The sequence below is a fragment of the Ruditapes philippinarum genome, unplaced genomic scaffold, assembly GCF_026571515.1.
Source record: "Ruditapes philippinarum isolate M1 unplaced genomic scaffold, ASM2657151v2 ctg2213_1_1_1_1, whole genome shotgun sequence".
NCBI classification, from domain to species: domain Eukaryota; kingdom Metazoa; phylum Mollusca; class Bivalvia; order Venerida; family Veneridae; genus Ruditapes; species Ruditapes philippinarum.
Genome location: NW_026865281.1, coordinates 106,805 through 124,325, shown reverse-complemented (window position 1 = coordinate 124,325; position 17,521 = coordinate 106,805).

Genomic DNA, 17,521 nt, shown 5'->3' with positions numbered 1-17,521 from the left:
GGCTAAAGTGCGTAGACGTAGGTGGAGAATACTTTGAAAAAGAGTGGAAAGATTTTTTTAAATGTTGAATGAGTTTCGAGAACGAGTCAAAAGTCCGGATATTTTCTGACTTCCCCTCGTACATTATCAATATTGAATCTTATGTTCATTTTAAAAGCGCTGCGCATGAAGTAGAAAATCATAGCCTAAAATATGATAAACAAGATCGACAAGGAAAGGCGGCATCCAATGAACGCAGCCCCCACCCGACCCAGCAAAAGCGCCAGCGGCAAGGAGCCCAGGAGGACCCCAAAGAAAAACAGGACAGGGCTCAAGACAGAGTACGGGCAGGCAAACCACTACATCAGAATACATAATTAGTAACTTATAAGGAAATAAAACAAAACAAATAAATGATTTAATATAAGGTCCATAATGTCAAAAGGCACAGGGGAAGGGGACATGAGACACGGGGAAGGGGGGGGGAATAAAATAAATATAAACTAGGGACAAAGGGAAGATACTTACCGTAGACGAGAAACAACAAGAGACACGAGCAAAAGTGTCACCAAAACAGTATACAACAACATAGACATACATCTGAGGAACACAGAGGGGCGCCGCCTTGGAAAGGTCAGCAGTATAATAATGACTACTGGGGAGTTTAAACCGGTTAATGGTGCACCAAACCTCGCTCTTAGCCCCACCATGTTCCTATAAACGTGACAGTGTAAATAAAATGAATCCCCGCCAAGTGAAATTCAATAAATTGACCTGGAGGCCCGGCAGAAAGAAGTAAACTTGTTATTCTCAAATTGCGATGATCTTTTAGGTGAAAATCCTGTCGAATTAGTGAGTTCAGCCATTGTCGATCGATTAAAAATGGAAAAATCCTCATTTCACATCACCAGGGCCTACAGACTTGGTAGAGTATTCAAGCCCAGACCGGGAACTGCCGCCTATATAAGGCCACCAACTCCACATTTAACTTTGTCGATCAGGTGCACCTCATTTTAAAAAATGAAACACTTCTTAAAGGAACGCAGATAGGGATTTCTAGGGACTATCTAAAAGAAATATCGGAAGCTTGCAAATCCGCGTCAGCTGAATTTAAGGCGCTGCGTGAACTACATTGAGCGATCTGCGGATGTTTCTAAATTCAAAATTTTACTATTTCATGTTTAAATGTTGAATTCTGCTTAAGCCGGTGCTAGGGGGCGTGGACGGTAACTTGCACTTTCCAGTACCGTCCATGAACGGGCTCAATCAAACCGAGCCTGCAACATTTTCAATTTTGCCGTGTTGGGCTTTCTTTAGGGATTCTGTATTTATCTATTTTTCGTCCGAATTGCATATCCTGCTGCTTTAATAGACAAAGGGCAGACCCAGAAAGACCTTTTCCCAGACTGGCACAGCTTACTTTCGCAATCTAGAAATACGAACGTCAAACAAAGAAAAGTCGACTGTATCAAAATTAAACAAGATGAAATAAAACGTCAAATGGTAAATACGGGATTTGGGGGTTGCGTTCATTGAACGCCACCTTTCCTTGTTGATCTTGTTTATCATATTTTTTGAACCAGGTGATGCTACATCCATGATGACCTCAAATAACATACACCACGAACAACAATCAAGCCATGATAGTTTGTCCGAATTCTAAGAGCATTCTAAGGACATCTAATAAAAGATCATAAGATCAATATTATATAGGTCGGTCTTTAATTAAAATTTGTAAAAATAATTACCTTTTTGTATTAAATGGTCGTTTTTGCCACGATCAAGAAATTGGAAATTTTACATTCAAAAACGTGTCGGTAATCGGCTTTACCATTTCGTCTGCAAATATGCTGAAATATTTAAACGATTTCAAAATTAATGAATTAGATTGCATTTTCTCAGATGGACACTCTTCATTGACATTGGAAATTAACTTTGTTAAAAGTGATAGCAATGGTGTCAACAGTCCGGCTGAAAATAGCAACCCGATTAAATGGCAACCCAGCCGAAAAAACGAGTTTATTCAAAAAATTAATTTGAATAAGGTAGCGAACGTAGAATACCTTTAAAATAATTTTCCTTTAAACTTGGATCCAAATATCACTTAATCATATTGTAGAGGAAATTACTCACATTTATAACGAACCTGCAAAAGCTGTTTTTGCAAAGTCTTATTCGCACGTGAACACATGTAGGTCAAACATTAAAAATAAACTCTGGTACGGGCCCCACTGCCATAACAAGCGAGCTACTGTCCTAGGATGATAACTTGAGCCTTTGTTTACATAACAAAGACCAATAACAATGCGAAAAATAGGTTAGGCAGATCACAGGAACTTGAAATTTTATCAATATTAATGATAATATCCAAATATACACCCTATACAGTATAAATAAACACAAGGAATGAAACACCTTTTCCCCACCCTTACATAATTTACGCCGAACAAATCAACAAAACAACGGATCAAAATAATCTATCGGGCCATTTCGATAAACAATACATAAATGCATCAAATACCACAGATAACTTTTTTTAATCGCGTAGCTGTGTAGAAATAATTCTGTTTCCCACAATCTGAGTTTGTCGCCGACTCCATTTCGTGACGTCACTGGATGTTGATTCGAGGTGAATAATATTTATTAAAATTATTTTTAACAAGTTCCACTCCTGGTAAGACACATTTTATTTTTTACTGTCTCAGAACAGTTAATTGTTCAGAAAACAAGTTTGACCGGTTTTTTCATTTACATATATGAATATGAGATCGAATATTTTATTACACAAGTTGATTTACACTTGCGTAAAGTTTAGAAAAAATGTAAGAAATGTCTAGAGAAAGCAAAAAAAAAAACTGACGACATTATATTAGAAATGTTTTAAAGGTTGAAAGATGTAAGTTAAAGAAAGGTTTCCTCTGAAAGTGTAACTTTTAAGATGACAGATGTCTTGAAGCTGACACAAAATGCTGTTAATAACATAACCATCGAAGAATGGAATTCATGTTTCAAACATGCTGAACAGGTGGAAGCGCGTTTTTTGAGAAGCGATATAGCTTAAGAAGCGATTGAACGTATAATCATACACGTGAGTGACGATGAAGAAACCGACACTGCTTCAGAAGTGGGCGAAATTTATTTGGATGAGGAAAGTACAGGCACAGCATTTTAAACAGATGCGTAATATGTATATAATAAATTTCAATGCATTATCACATGTAAATTTAATAAAAGATAAGTTTACAAAAAAGAAAATAGAAAAGAAATAAAAAATAAAATAAAAATATACTGTAAAATGTATATTATTATAAAAAAGAAAACAAAAAGGAAAACGAAACATTTAAGTATTTGACATCCATATAAAATACTAATTCACTGTAACTATACTCATTGCAAACAAAGGAACTGAGGAAAATATTAGGATCAGGTAATTGGCCAGTGAGTATCTCTTTGGATACTAAAGTAGTACACTGAAATGAAAAAGCTTTTAAGAAATACAAATAAAAGCATAATGGGCCTTTAAAACGTTATTTTTATAATCTCGGGGGGTGGGGGAATCGAACCCCCACCATCCCCTCTAGGTCCCCAATGACGAAGTTTACACCAAGTTCCGCTCTTAATGTGTGACTTCCTAAATCATTTATCATATTTCCTAAAAAGTTTATGATAAATTTTGAGTACTGCCTGTAGGGACTAAGTACTACTTTCAAAATATTATCAGGCACTTTTTTACTGAAATGTCTTATTAAGATTGCCAAGAATATAAAGCTTTGTCTATGCTAAGACTATCACATTTCTTTAAAATGTGAGAATAAAAAAGCGGAAAAAATGATGCAATTAGCTAAAACAATGGAGTTAATGAAAGGTGTACATTCTTTTAAAATATATGGAAAGTGTGAGAAAAAAATATATTTTGACCTTATTAACTGATACAAAATTTTTATTTCATGAAAGCCCTTCACTAACTGATAAAGATAATTTAAAATCCCTTTTGATTTTACTATAATTCAGTGAACATGTTTTGCGTCTAATTAATACCTTGATTGTTGTTTTCCATTGACTTTGACTGCAATATATTATTTCAAACATCATGATAATTCATTTTTATTGATTGAATTTTTATGATCCCAAAGTGCGGTCGTTTGTCTGATGTAACAAAATGCAAATGTACCTGTTTAACGCACTTTAGGGTCAAAATTGGACCCCAAAGTGCGTAACGCACTCTGGGGTCCGACCCAAAAGTACGTAACGCACTTTGGGGTCCGACCCAAAAGTGCGTTGGACCCCAAAGTGCGGTGTTACAAAGCTCATTCGCTCGCAGACAATTCTGACGATGAGAAAAAGATTTATAAAGCCCAGTTGCAAGCAGAACGTAAAGTTCAACGGGAGAGACGCACGAGAAGCAGACGGGATGCTCCGTATTCGCTATCCGGTAACACCTCCACCGGTACACCATCAACAAGGACGAGATCACAGGCACAGATGGTCAACAGGAAACCTGGTTGTTGCTTCCGGTGCGGTAAACCAGGCTATTGGCGTGTCGATTGTCGTGTGGCACAGACTGAGTTTCAAGTGGACAAAAATATACAGATAAGCCATTTTAATAGTGTATTTTCTTGTAGTAAATTGAACTCCGGGATGAGTTAAAATAATTTCTCTGTTATAGACACAAAATTGTCCAAAAATCTGAAAGGGTGAGTAAATCAGTACCGATAACGAGCGATAACATGGAAATGTATTAGTATCTCCTGTAGGTAGACTGAGGTCGTCTTATAAGCATTGGCAAGCAGCAGATGCTGGTGAATATATATTAGATATAGTTTGTTCTGGTTATAAATTGCCTTTTAAAAAGATTCCTTGTGCTGTAGAATTAAACAATTATAAATCTGCTCGAGATAATCTAGCGTTTGTTTCAAAGGAAATCCAAAATTCATTGCTAAAAGGTTGTATCAGAGAGGTAAGTTTGCCTCCGATAGTGGTAAATCCCCTCTATGTAGCTTGCAATCGTCAGGGCAAGAAAAGACTTGTTTTTGATTGCAGACATTTGAATTTAGATTTCAAGTATAAATTCTGTTATGAAAATCACTCAATTTTTGAAGACATGTTTTCTAAGGGAGACTATTTATTAAGTTTCGATATTAAAGGGGCTTATCACCATATAATGATTTCCCCAGAGCACATGACGTATCTCGGCTTTGCCTGGTCGTAAAACGGTTTAAAACCTTATTACGTTTTTCAAGTTCTACCTTTCGGTGTTTCTACCACTGGATTTATTTTTACAAAAGTTTAAAAAACGTGTGTTACAAAATGCAGAGAAATGTGATTCAAAATAGTTTTGTTTTAGATGATGGTTTGGGCGGAGAAAGCTCTTACGAATCCGCTTTGAGTACTGGGTATTGAGTATCCGCTTTCATAAGACAAGATCTGATGAATTTTGGCTTTTTACTAGCAGACGATAAGTGTCATTGGCTGCCTTGTTTGTACGCAGTTTGGTTAGATTATGAATGGTATATGTCTGAGGGTATTTGCAAGGTCATTGTATGGCTGTGTATCTTCCAGGGCAAGCTGGAACGCTCACGTAGAAATCACTTCTGAGGAGTTGCGGGAAATGATATTTTGGCGAGAAAATTTGAGACATTTGAAGATAAAAATTTTGATAATCAGGCTTACGTCACTGTTGACGCCAGTGTATGTGGATGTTTAGAGTATGCCAACGTCTTTGTTGACGCCAGTGAAGTAGGATTTGGTGGTTTCATTGAAGAAACGCAGGGTAGTGAGGTAACCGGAAGTTTTAAAAGTTCTTTGAGCTCCACGTGGAGAGAATTAGAATCCGTTTATCGTGTGATGCAAAGTCAGGTGACTGATTTACATAATAAAGCAGTAGTCATACATACAGATAACAAAAATGCTGGCTCAATTTTGGAATTTGGAAGTAAGCAGACATACTTGCATGATATAGCATAAAGGTGAATGTTTTATGTTCAGATAATATTATATCTCTTTTTCCTAGATGGTAACCAAGGGGAGATAATACTGAGGCCGATTATCTTAGCAGATGTTCCGACTGTGATGACTTGTCTAGAATCTATTTTTCAGGCTTTAAATGATAAATGGGGACACAGAGGGATTATAGAGGCAAAAGACGTAACTATGCTATTATAATTTGTGTGGCCAACATACTATATAAAACTTGAATGATCTATGAAACGAAAAAATATTCTGATATTCTTAATTCCTGTTTTATCCGACTGCTATTTCGCCTGAATAAACACGTACGCCTTGTCATGCAATCTGAGTTTGTTGTATTTTTATTTAGTGTAGCATAGACGTCTTATACAATTCCGTATGAGGAACACAGGGTAAATGCCAGGACAGACATATACACAATTACGTATTTGTTACATAGACTAGTACTTTTATTTTCTTGTACTTTGCAATACACGGAAAATAAAATCTAAATCATTGGCCTTTCTATTTATAGTGTATTGTATAGGTAATATCAGGAGATATATAAACATATATATTTCAAAGGTATGGAAATTATCATAATAAATAATTGACACGTATACGGAAGCGTCCTGATGCCAATTTAACATGTTCTATAAAAAAATAACTCCTACGTAGGACTTTATAAGTCCTACGTAGGAGATAAAAAAGCATAATTAGGAGTTTAAAAGTCCTACGTAGGACTTTATAACTCCTACGTAGGACTTTATAAGTCCTATGTAGGTCTTCATAACTCCTACGTAGGAGATAAAAAACCTAATTAGGAGTTTTAAAGTCCGAGCTGATGAATGGCAGATCCAAGTGTCTGTCGGGACTTGTATTTCCGCCCAGCAAGGAAGGATTTCAATTTCGGAAACAAAAAGAAATCACATAAGGCAAGGTCTGGAGAACACGGGGGTGAGGAAAAACAGTAACTTTTTCTTTTTTTAAAAACGCCGAAACTATTGCGGAGGTTTGAGCGGGGGTATTGTCATGTAGAAGACGGATATGCTTAAAACCAGTGACAGGGCGTCGTTTCTAATAATTCTTCTTTCAGTTTCTTAAGTACTACGTCTTTGTAGTACTTCCCAGTGATACTTTTGCCCGTTTTTACCAGTACTTTTATTGCGACTACTTCACCAGAGAAGAGAATTGCATACAAAACCTTCTTTGCACTCAAAGACCGTTTGGCAATTATTGGGTTTTTGTTGTGTCTAATGGCCCAGATTTTGTTGCTAACTTTTCTGACGGGCTCAAAATAATGGACCCAAGTTTCATCACCTGTGACGACATTGGCAAACTGTTTTTTTGTCATGTTTTGGAAACATTTGCAGTAGCTTTTGTTGCCTCTTTTGCTCATCGTTCAGCAGATGTGGCACCCATCTTGCAGAAATCTTTCAAATGCTTCTTCAAAATAAAGTGAACCGTTGATAGTGATATGCCTACCTTTCGCGCTATATCACAAACTGTAAATCTGGCATATCCTTCAATGATATCCTTTATTTTGGAAACGATTTCGTTACGAGATGCAGATTTTGGCCTACTTGATTTTGATGCATTTTCGATGAACTCAACACCAGACTCAAATTTCTTTTTCCATCGCCTAACTGTGTCATCAACTGCATCAAAAAGCAACCCAGTTTTGAGCGAGCTTTGATGTTAGCCCGTATTTCAACTTTTTATGCCCCCCGAAAAATTTTGGGGAAGCATATAGTCGTCGGGTTGTCCGTCCGTCCATTCGTCCGTGCGTACTTCCCGAAATTCGTGTCCGGCCCATACCTTCTATATTTGAAGTCAGATTTTAAAACTATTTCACAGAAATGATCACCATATTGACAGTGTCGCGCAACATTTTTGTCGCCACCTTGAAGGTCAAGGTCACAGCATTTCCTTGAAGCAAAATCGTGTTCAGGGAATAACTACTATATTTGATGTCGGATTTTTTAACTATTTCACAGAAATGATTTCACCATATTGAGCGCAACATTTGAGTCGCTACCTTGAAGGTCAAGGTCACAGCATGACCTTGAAGCAAGATTGTGTCCGGCCCATTCCTTCGTTATATGAAGTCTGATTTTTTAACTATTTCACAGAAATGATCACCATATTAAGACGATGTGTCGCGCGCAAATTTGGGTCACTACCCTGAAGGTCAAGGTCACAGCATGATCTTGGAGCAAAATTCTGTCCGGCCCATAACTTCGTTATTTGAAGTCAGATTTTTAAACTATTTCAAAGAAATGATCACCATATTGAGACTGCATGTCATTAGCAACATTTTGGTTGCTACCTTGAAGCTCAAGGTCACAGCATGACCTTGCAGCAAAATAGTGTCCGGCCCATAACTTCGTTTTTTAAAGTCGGATTTTACAACTATGTCACAGAAATGATCACCATATTGAGAAAACGTGTCTTATGCAATATTTGGGTCGCTACCTTGAAGGTCAAGGTCACAGCATGATCTTGATGCAAAATTATGTCCGGTCCATTACTTTGTTATTTGAAGTCAGATTTTACAACTATTTCATAGAAATGAACGCCATATTGAGACAACATGTCGCGCCAAATATTTAGGTCGCTACCTTGAAGGTCAAGGTCACAGCATGATCTTGCTGCAAAATTATATCCGGCCCATTACTTTGTTATTTGAAGTCAGATTTTACAACTATTTCACAGAAATGATCATCATATTAAGACAATGTGCCGGGCGCAACTTTTGGGTCGCTACCTTGAAGGTCAAGGTGACAGCATGACCTTGCAGCAAAATTGTGTCCGGCCCGTTACTTTGTTATTTGATGTCATATTTTTAAAGTATTTCACAGAAATGATCATCATATTGAGACGACGTGTCGCGCGCAACATTTGGGTCGCTTGAAGGTCAAGGTCACAGCATGACCTTGCAGCAAAATTGTGTCCGGCCCATAACTTCGTTATTTGCAGTCGGATTAAACAACTATTTTACAGAAATGATCACCATATTGAGACACGTCGCGCACAATATTTGGGTCGTTACCTTGAAGGTCAAGGTCACAGCATGATCTTGATGCAAAAGTATGTCCGGTCCATTACTTTGTTATTTGAAGTCAGATTTTACAACTATTTCATAGAAATGAACGCCATATTGAGACGACATGTCGCGGGAAACATTTGGGTCGGTACCTTGAAGGTCAAGGTCACAGCATGATCTTGCTGCAAAATTATATCCCGCCCATTGCTTTGTTATTTGAAGTCAGATTTTACAACTTTTTCACAGAAAAGATCATCATATTAAGACAATGTGCCGGGCGCAACTTTTGGGTCGCTACCTTGAAGGTCAAGGTGACAGCATGACCTTGCAGCAAAATTGTGTCCGGCCCGTAACTTTGTTATTTCAAGTCATATTTTTAAAGTATTTCACAGAAATGATCATCATATTGAGACGACGTGTCGCGCGCAACATTTGGGTCGCTACCTTGAAGGTCAAGGTCACAGCATGACCTTGCAGCAAAATTGTGTCCGGCCCATAACTTCGTTATTTGCAGTCGGATTAAACAACTATTTTACAGAAATGATCACCATATTGAGACGCGTCGCGCACAATATTTTGGTCGCTACCTTGAAGGTCAATGTCACAGTATGACCTTGCAGCAAAATCGTGTCCGGCCCACAACTTTGTTATTTGAAGTCGGATTAACAACTATTTAGATCTCATTGAGTAGAAGTGCAGTGCAAAGAACAGTAACTCTGCCTTGGCTAAGTTTGGAATTATCACACATTGAACTTTATCTGGGACATAACTCTGAAACTACAAAAAATATACTTTTCTGTGTCCAAAACCTAGTCGGGGAGCATCGCCCGCTTCAACCGGCTTTTGCTTGTCGACGCTTCTACCAACCAATTTTTAATACAGTGGTCAATGACTGCGTGTATTTCAATGGCGAATTGTATGTCTCACACTTAGTCTAACATGTACATTTATACACCGTTGTGTAGGTATTGAATTATAGATGTATAGATATATCATAGTATGTATTGATTGTTATCGTGTCCCACGAGATAGAGGACAATAAGCAATTCTTTTCGGATAGCCCTCGTATTTACTTTCTGAACTTGAAAAGTTTTTTGAGCTCTATTAGCAATGTAGAGTGCTAGAGACTGAGTGATAAATGGACTAAAATGGATTGAAACAAATAACATTACAAGCAGAGTAGATCAAATGCCTTTGAATTAACACCCGTATATAAGGTGAACTGCTAGAAAGGTTAACCACATCTTTTATAAAGTATCCAAAACGTTAGTAACAGCTATATCAGCAAACCATTTTTTTAAAAAGCAATCTGCAACTCTTTGTTTGAAAATCGGTATAAATGTTTTACTTCAAATCTTCTTGAACGATTTCAAACTTCAAAAAAGTCAGAAAATCGATATTCATTGAGCAAACTTTTAACCAAGTATGATTAGTTTTTACCATTTAAATTACACTGTTCGAACGCATTTTTGATAAATACCTTTTAAAATAGTTTTATATGTATTCATTAGTTTAAACCAATACTTAAGGAGATGAACATGTATGTTAATATATAATGGATAACGCCCGAGTTCACCATATATTGTAGAATAACATGCACTCCTAGTATGATTTTACAAAATTTGATATGAATTTTTCTGAAGTTATTCAAATTTGTAATGAACCTTTCAAACATTGATTGTTTAAATCAAATGAACCTGTATAGTTAAAACATCTCCTAAATCAATTACAACCTCTAAGAGCTAATTGTCACAATACTATTTCTCTCACATTTTTATCGGTACCATTTTCCAAAAAACAACAATGTTTGTTTTAGCAGTATTTACCTCGAAATCCCAATAAAAACCAACATTTGTGTAAAGAATTAAGACTCTGTTGGAGATCGCCTTGATTATATTTATTTCGGATTAAGTATACATTCCTTCTTTTATAACTTCCTCTCCGTAGTTATGCACGTTCACCTCTTTTTTTATTTGCTCTAAATGTCATTAAAATTAATTCTAAATAATGAACAAACACTTTCATTTATTTATTTCAACCATATGAAATATGTAAATCAAAACATGCTCATGAAAAGAAAGATATATTTTATTTAAAAAAAATGTTGTTTGAATTTTCATAATAATTAATTCAGAATAAGAGACAAACATTTTCATATATATGAATTATGTACTGAAATATGTACATATCAAAACATGCTAACGAAGGTTAGGATTGTTTTCAAGATATGTGTTCGTGCATAAAACTTGACATTGGTTGCTTCGAATTTGAAGTTAATTTAATTGGATTTAAATCATCTACTTTATATCGCTTCGCAAAGAATCTGACAGTCATAAAAAATTATAATCAACAGTCTCATAACTTTTCATTCAGAGCCTAGTTTTCAGATCTTCAATATTTATTCTTAAAAAAGAATCAGTTTCTATACTTAACCGTTAAGAAACCAAAATGTATTACATTATTTTCACGATTTTAAGATAAAATGTTTAAAAATAGCGATGCCCAATGTTAAACTTCGAATGCCTTCTTAAACGGACAATTTTTATAATGTCATTGGAATGACAAACATAGCTCTTTCTGAAAACCAAAATAAGACCTAGAGCGAAATGGTCAGGGATGATAAGATCTTTATCATTAAACATAATTTTGAGCAGACTTTAAAATACTTTGCGAAGAGCGATTGACTACCATTCTGCCTAATTCTGTTCATTGAAAATCGGTTTTTTCCTACGTATTAACAGTTAATAACCTACTTATTATAAAAAATTCTATATTCGTCTAATCCGGAAGCATTATTGAGTAAAGGATTTGCCTTGCTAAAAGTACATTGAAGTTTTTACTATAGATAAAAAAGATGTTTATGGTCTTCTAAGTACGTGCTCATGAATGCGAATTCTGTGTTTGACAAAATATTACAATACACTAAAACCTTTTAGCTGTAACTAATAGCACGGTTCTGAGAGAGCGTTTAAGTGAATATATCTCGTTCAGTTCCATCCTTTCTCGGTCAAATATCCTTAGAAAAGCTAGCTTTTTTAAAGCATTTTCATGGATACCTCTTCCTTAAAATGAAGTATATCATTCCGAATCAGCATTAAAGGGATACTCAGGCAATATAATGACAAAAATATTAAACTGATCTTATGTACTCAAATCACACTAGAATGACATTTCTTAAAGTTCCTGGATGAATTTTTGTTTAACCTCTATATATTATGTGTTTAACGCGTAAATATATCTATTTATGTTGAACAAAATTTTGATGCCAATAGAATCACCGAATATTTTTAAACAAGTCATGTGACTTGAACAAACCCTTGAAGTTACAATAACAGGTATTATGGATATTGTATGATTGAAAAAAGTCTAAGACATTCATTTGACATGTTTTTAACGTTTCCAGAGTTCACTTTTACGACTATTATGAATTCCTAGCTCTCTAACCTGACCAACGCGAGTCAAGTTAGGAAACCAAGATTTTTTTTATATGAAGAAAAAATTTGTTCCTTTGACTGTCTTATGTTTTCATTTTGAGGGCATTTACAGAATAATGAATGTAAAATTCAAAACTAAGAAATGAACATTTTGCCTGTGTCTCCCTTTAAACAGGGATTTAACATCATGAAATGATGATTTAGTGGATAAAAGCGCGCGTTTACAGAACGTTAAGTAGTGCACAACAAGTCATACCAACATGAAGTTACGTACTTAAAAAGGAAGTAATGATCCAGCATAAGTATCGCGTTCATGCATAATTTCGTCTCTGTCTTTAATTATTCTTAAACATAAAATTTTGGCAGCAAAATTCACGTGATACGTACGTGCTCAGAAACATTTGTTCGCGCTAGGACTCAAGGAAACATAAGCAAAAACAGAGACATAAATGTTATTCTAGTATGTCCTGGCAAATGTAGATGGACTTTGTTAATTTGAAAGTGAAAAAGTAAACGTTTTATATTATTGCTATGCAATGGAAATAGTCAGTTTTCGGTGCTGGCTTATCAACTGGTCATAAATGATATACATCGAGACCAAAAACATATTGTAACGAAGTTTTACACTAATTACCTTCCCGGTAATTATGAGGTGTACATAATTTCTCATTGAAGTTGTTATGGCAATAATTTGACGGTCTCGAGTTTAATAAGGATATACAGTATAAGTAAATATTTCTGCGGGCTTAATATTCTGCGATTTTTTGTTAAAATAAGTAGTTTTAAATTTCTGCGTATCTTATTTCTGCGGTGTCCTCATTCTCGCATTGATGCGATTTATTTCTACGTTTTAATTAAGATATTTGCACAGAACAGACAACATTTGAAGATTCGTTAATGTTACATTACTTCCAGTTAAAAAATGCTGACGACTTATCATATGTTTAGTTGTAATCATCATATATCGGTATATACACCTTAATAAACTAAACACAACAACTTGCAAACACAATTTGAATAGAAGAATGTTGATCATTTCATTTAAGTGGACATATGTAGGTAAGTGTGAATAAATAACAATGACAAAATCGCACATAGGCACAAGATTTTGTACAAATACAAAAGAGTATGTTTATTGCAGGTTTTAATAGCAATAACAAACAACGGTCATTTGTTATCCAGTCTCGGATGGGGGCTGCGTTCATTGAATGCCGCCTTTCCTTGTCGATCTTGTTTATCATATTTGATAATAAATATATTTTAAAATGAAGAAAAATAAAAAAGCGCTATAAACAACGGTGTAAACCGCACGTGAACAAATTTTAAGTAAATGCAATTATATACAATATACTTGTTATCGAGTATTTGTTGATAATATAAAATTATTCTGCAGAGAAAATGAAATCTATTTAAACAAAAAGAACAAGCCAAGTAACGATTTTTGTTTGTTTGGGTCGTCAGACCAAACAAAAAATGGTAACGAAATTGCAGACCCTACTGCTGTTAATTGCAAATGCCGAAAGTAGTCCGCTTTTTTGAAGCGGTTTCTTCCCTTTATATGTACACTAACGCCGAAAAATTCAGAGGAGATCACTGCGTTAAGATGGTCAAATGACAGGCGCATTAAATTTCATGCAAAATAGTTCCCGAATGTTCGAAGATTTCTAATATGGTTTTATTTTTTTATAGATATACATGCTTATAGTAAGCTCCATGATTATTTACATCTGTATTTAACAACAGTTAGCGTCGAAATAATAAGGGTTACAAACCCTAATTTAGAATAATATGGTTTTCTTCAGGCCGTTAACATAAAACTTCAACGTGGCAGAGGGGTTTGCGCGCTCGCTTAAGAAAAGATAGGTCTGGGGTTCAAATCCCAGTTAAGGCATCTTAATTCAACTCAAATTCTTTAAGTCAAATAAACATTGAATTGAATATCAGTGTTGCAATTGGTCTTAAAGCCAATTCACTACAATTAAAACGCTGGAAAGCATTGGTGGCACTATAACAAATTGGTTTATAATCTCACAACCTGCACCTTTCTGACATTCTGAGACCCAAACAAAATCAGCGCCTTCTGTGCTTTGATTTTCTAATCTTTTATTTACGACTGTTAGATAAAGAAAAACTCCAAATACCGTTAATCCCTACAAAAGTTGATAACGAAACATGGTACAGTTATGTATGCAAAACCGGTAGTTGAAATATTCAAACATATGAGTAGGGAAAGGCTTACTGCTGTTAAAAATGATATCAATAAAAAATTGTGTAATCTAAGGTCCTCTGATCCCAAGGCCTATGGGAGTCTATTGAATTAATATAGGAATGATGGCAAAGATGCTGTTTCAAAGATATCTAAGGAAACTTTCTATGAGCATTTTATGAAATTAAATGAGGCAAATATTGTTGAAAATGACAATTTGCATACTAATATAGATTTTGACATTTCAAGTGTAATAATACTGCATTGAATGCACCCTTTACTGTGAGTGAAATACAAAAGATTATTGTGAAACTGAAAAATAATAAAAGCCCTTCGTCTTTTGATAATGCTCCTAATGAGAATTTAAAGTATGCTAAAGACTAATCTTTTCTACTTTTGCTGTGTCATTTGTTTAATGTTATTCTTGATGCTGGTATATTTCCAAATATTTGGAGTCAGGGTATTATCTTTCCTATATATGAAAATAAAGGAGATGTATGTGACCCCAATAAATATAGAGGTATTATTATACTTAGTTGTTTAGGTAAACTATTACTAATATTTTAAATGAGCGACACAATACGTACTTAGCAAGTCACAATCTTCTTAATGAAGAGCAAGCAGGCTTTCGTAATCAATATGGAACTATTGACCATGTATTTTCTTTGAAACTATTGATTGATAATTACTTAAATTCTAAGAAAAAACTGTATTGTGCTTTTGTTGACAATAAAAAAGCGTTTGATTCTATAAACAGAACGCATCTATGGTACAAACTATTGTTGCATAATGTTGACGGTAAATGTTTAAAGATTATCTATAATATGTATGATAAAGCAAAGTCGTGTGTTAAAATTAATAATGAATTGTAGTGTACGTCAAGGTGAAAGTTTGTCTCCTATATTGTTTTTATATACTTAAATGATTTAACCCAGTTTCTGTTTTTCAATATGAAAGTGTTGTCTACTATATCTAGTGCAACTGTTAATTGTCTTAGTGACGATACTGTTGTTTACCTAAAATTATACCTGCTATTGTATGCTGATGAAAACTATTGTGAAACAAAGATTGAAATACCAGTTCTTACAGAATTGGAAAGGAACCATAAATGAGTCCTCTAAATGTTTAATTTATGCTGTGTATAAGAAAGATTTTTGTTTCGAGAAATACTTAGATATATTATCTTTCAATCTCTGTAGAATACTTTGTAAATTCAGAACTATGTACCACCTATTACCTATAAAGAAAGATGGAGATTTACATATTGAAAGAAATCAAAGAATATGTCATTTTTGTCCAAAACAATCTCTTGGGGATGAATTTCATTACTTATTTGAACGACACTTCTTTTAATTCTCTTAGTAAAAAGTTTATTGATTCAAAATTCTCAAATCATCCTAATATTTATAAATTAGAATCTTTAATAAATAGCTCTGACCATTCAACTTAATTAAAACTTGCATTATTCTGCAAAATTATCATTTCAAAATTTTAATAACTTATTCTCCTGTAAGACATGATTTTCTCAACCTTTATGAATGTATTAACATATGAGCCGCGTCACGACAAAACCAACGTAATGCGTTTGCGACCAGCATGGATCCAGACCAGCCTGCGCATCCACGCAGTCTGACCAGGATCAATGCTGTTTGCTATCAGTTTCTCTACTTGTAAAAGGATTTGTAAGCGAACAGTATGCGGATGCGCAGGCTGGTCTGGATCCATGCTGGTCGCAAACGCATTACGTTGGTTTTGTCATGGCACGGCTCATATAAACAATTTAGATAACATCTGTGTAAGACAATCATGTCCAAAGAGTAAAGCTTAGTCTAGTCAAATTGATCTCATTATTATATAATTTTATGTACATATGTTTTGTTAATCACTTTTGAATAACTGTTCATTATCTTGTTGATCTATCATAACCTTATGCATATTATGTGCCTTGGTTTTGAATAAAATCTTGAAATCTTGGAAAACGCCGCTACAACTACATTTCAAACACAAAGTTATCAACTTTACGCTTATTAAAAACTTTAATCAAATTTACATGGTATAAAAAACGATATTTTATATAGTGTTTACAAAATATATGAAAAAAGAAAACATTTTACCTTTTTTGACAGCTGAATCTAGCTACATGCACTAGCTCGGAAGTAGCGATAAAGCAATTTACCGTATGCCTCCGAAAGAGGTAGCTCTATCATTTACCAGGCGTATTAAACTTCAGTGCAACAAATTAAGCTTCAAGCGAACGGGACTCAAACCTCTGTATCGAAATAAATGATAAAATATACTTCTTTCTACGCAAAACATCTAAAAAAATGTGTGATCAACTTTAAGAATTTACTACTGTACAGGACTAACGCCTGTTGATTTGGTAACACACATAAACATCAACAATTGGTGTTTTAAGCGGATTTGCAATATTATGTAATCATTTTATTTTCTGTATCATTTACCAATTTTGATTTTTTATTTTCGTAAAATTGTCGCATTTGCCATCAAACCAAACCTTGCTGATAATCTTAATAATTAACATAACATACATCTTTATATCTTTAAGCTTAGCGGGTGGACGCGAAATAAGAACAATGTATATATTCATGTAATAAATAAATTTTCTATACAGGATATATGTATTCAGATTTGATAATACCTGTTATTATGAAATTGATCCGATCAAATTCAACGGAAATGTTGAAAACAAAATGTACAATATTCTTCGGCGTATGACAAAACTTAAAAGTGCTGGTTTTCTGTATAAGACTCATGGGAATAATAATCATAATTTTTAACTGTCAATTCTGTCCGTCTAGACTGTAAACGAAGAATTAGTTCCGTATAATGTAAGAAACAACAATCTTATGTGATAAAGACCTGTTATATTGATTTAAGTCAGGAGTGAAA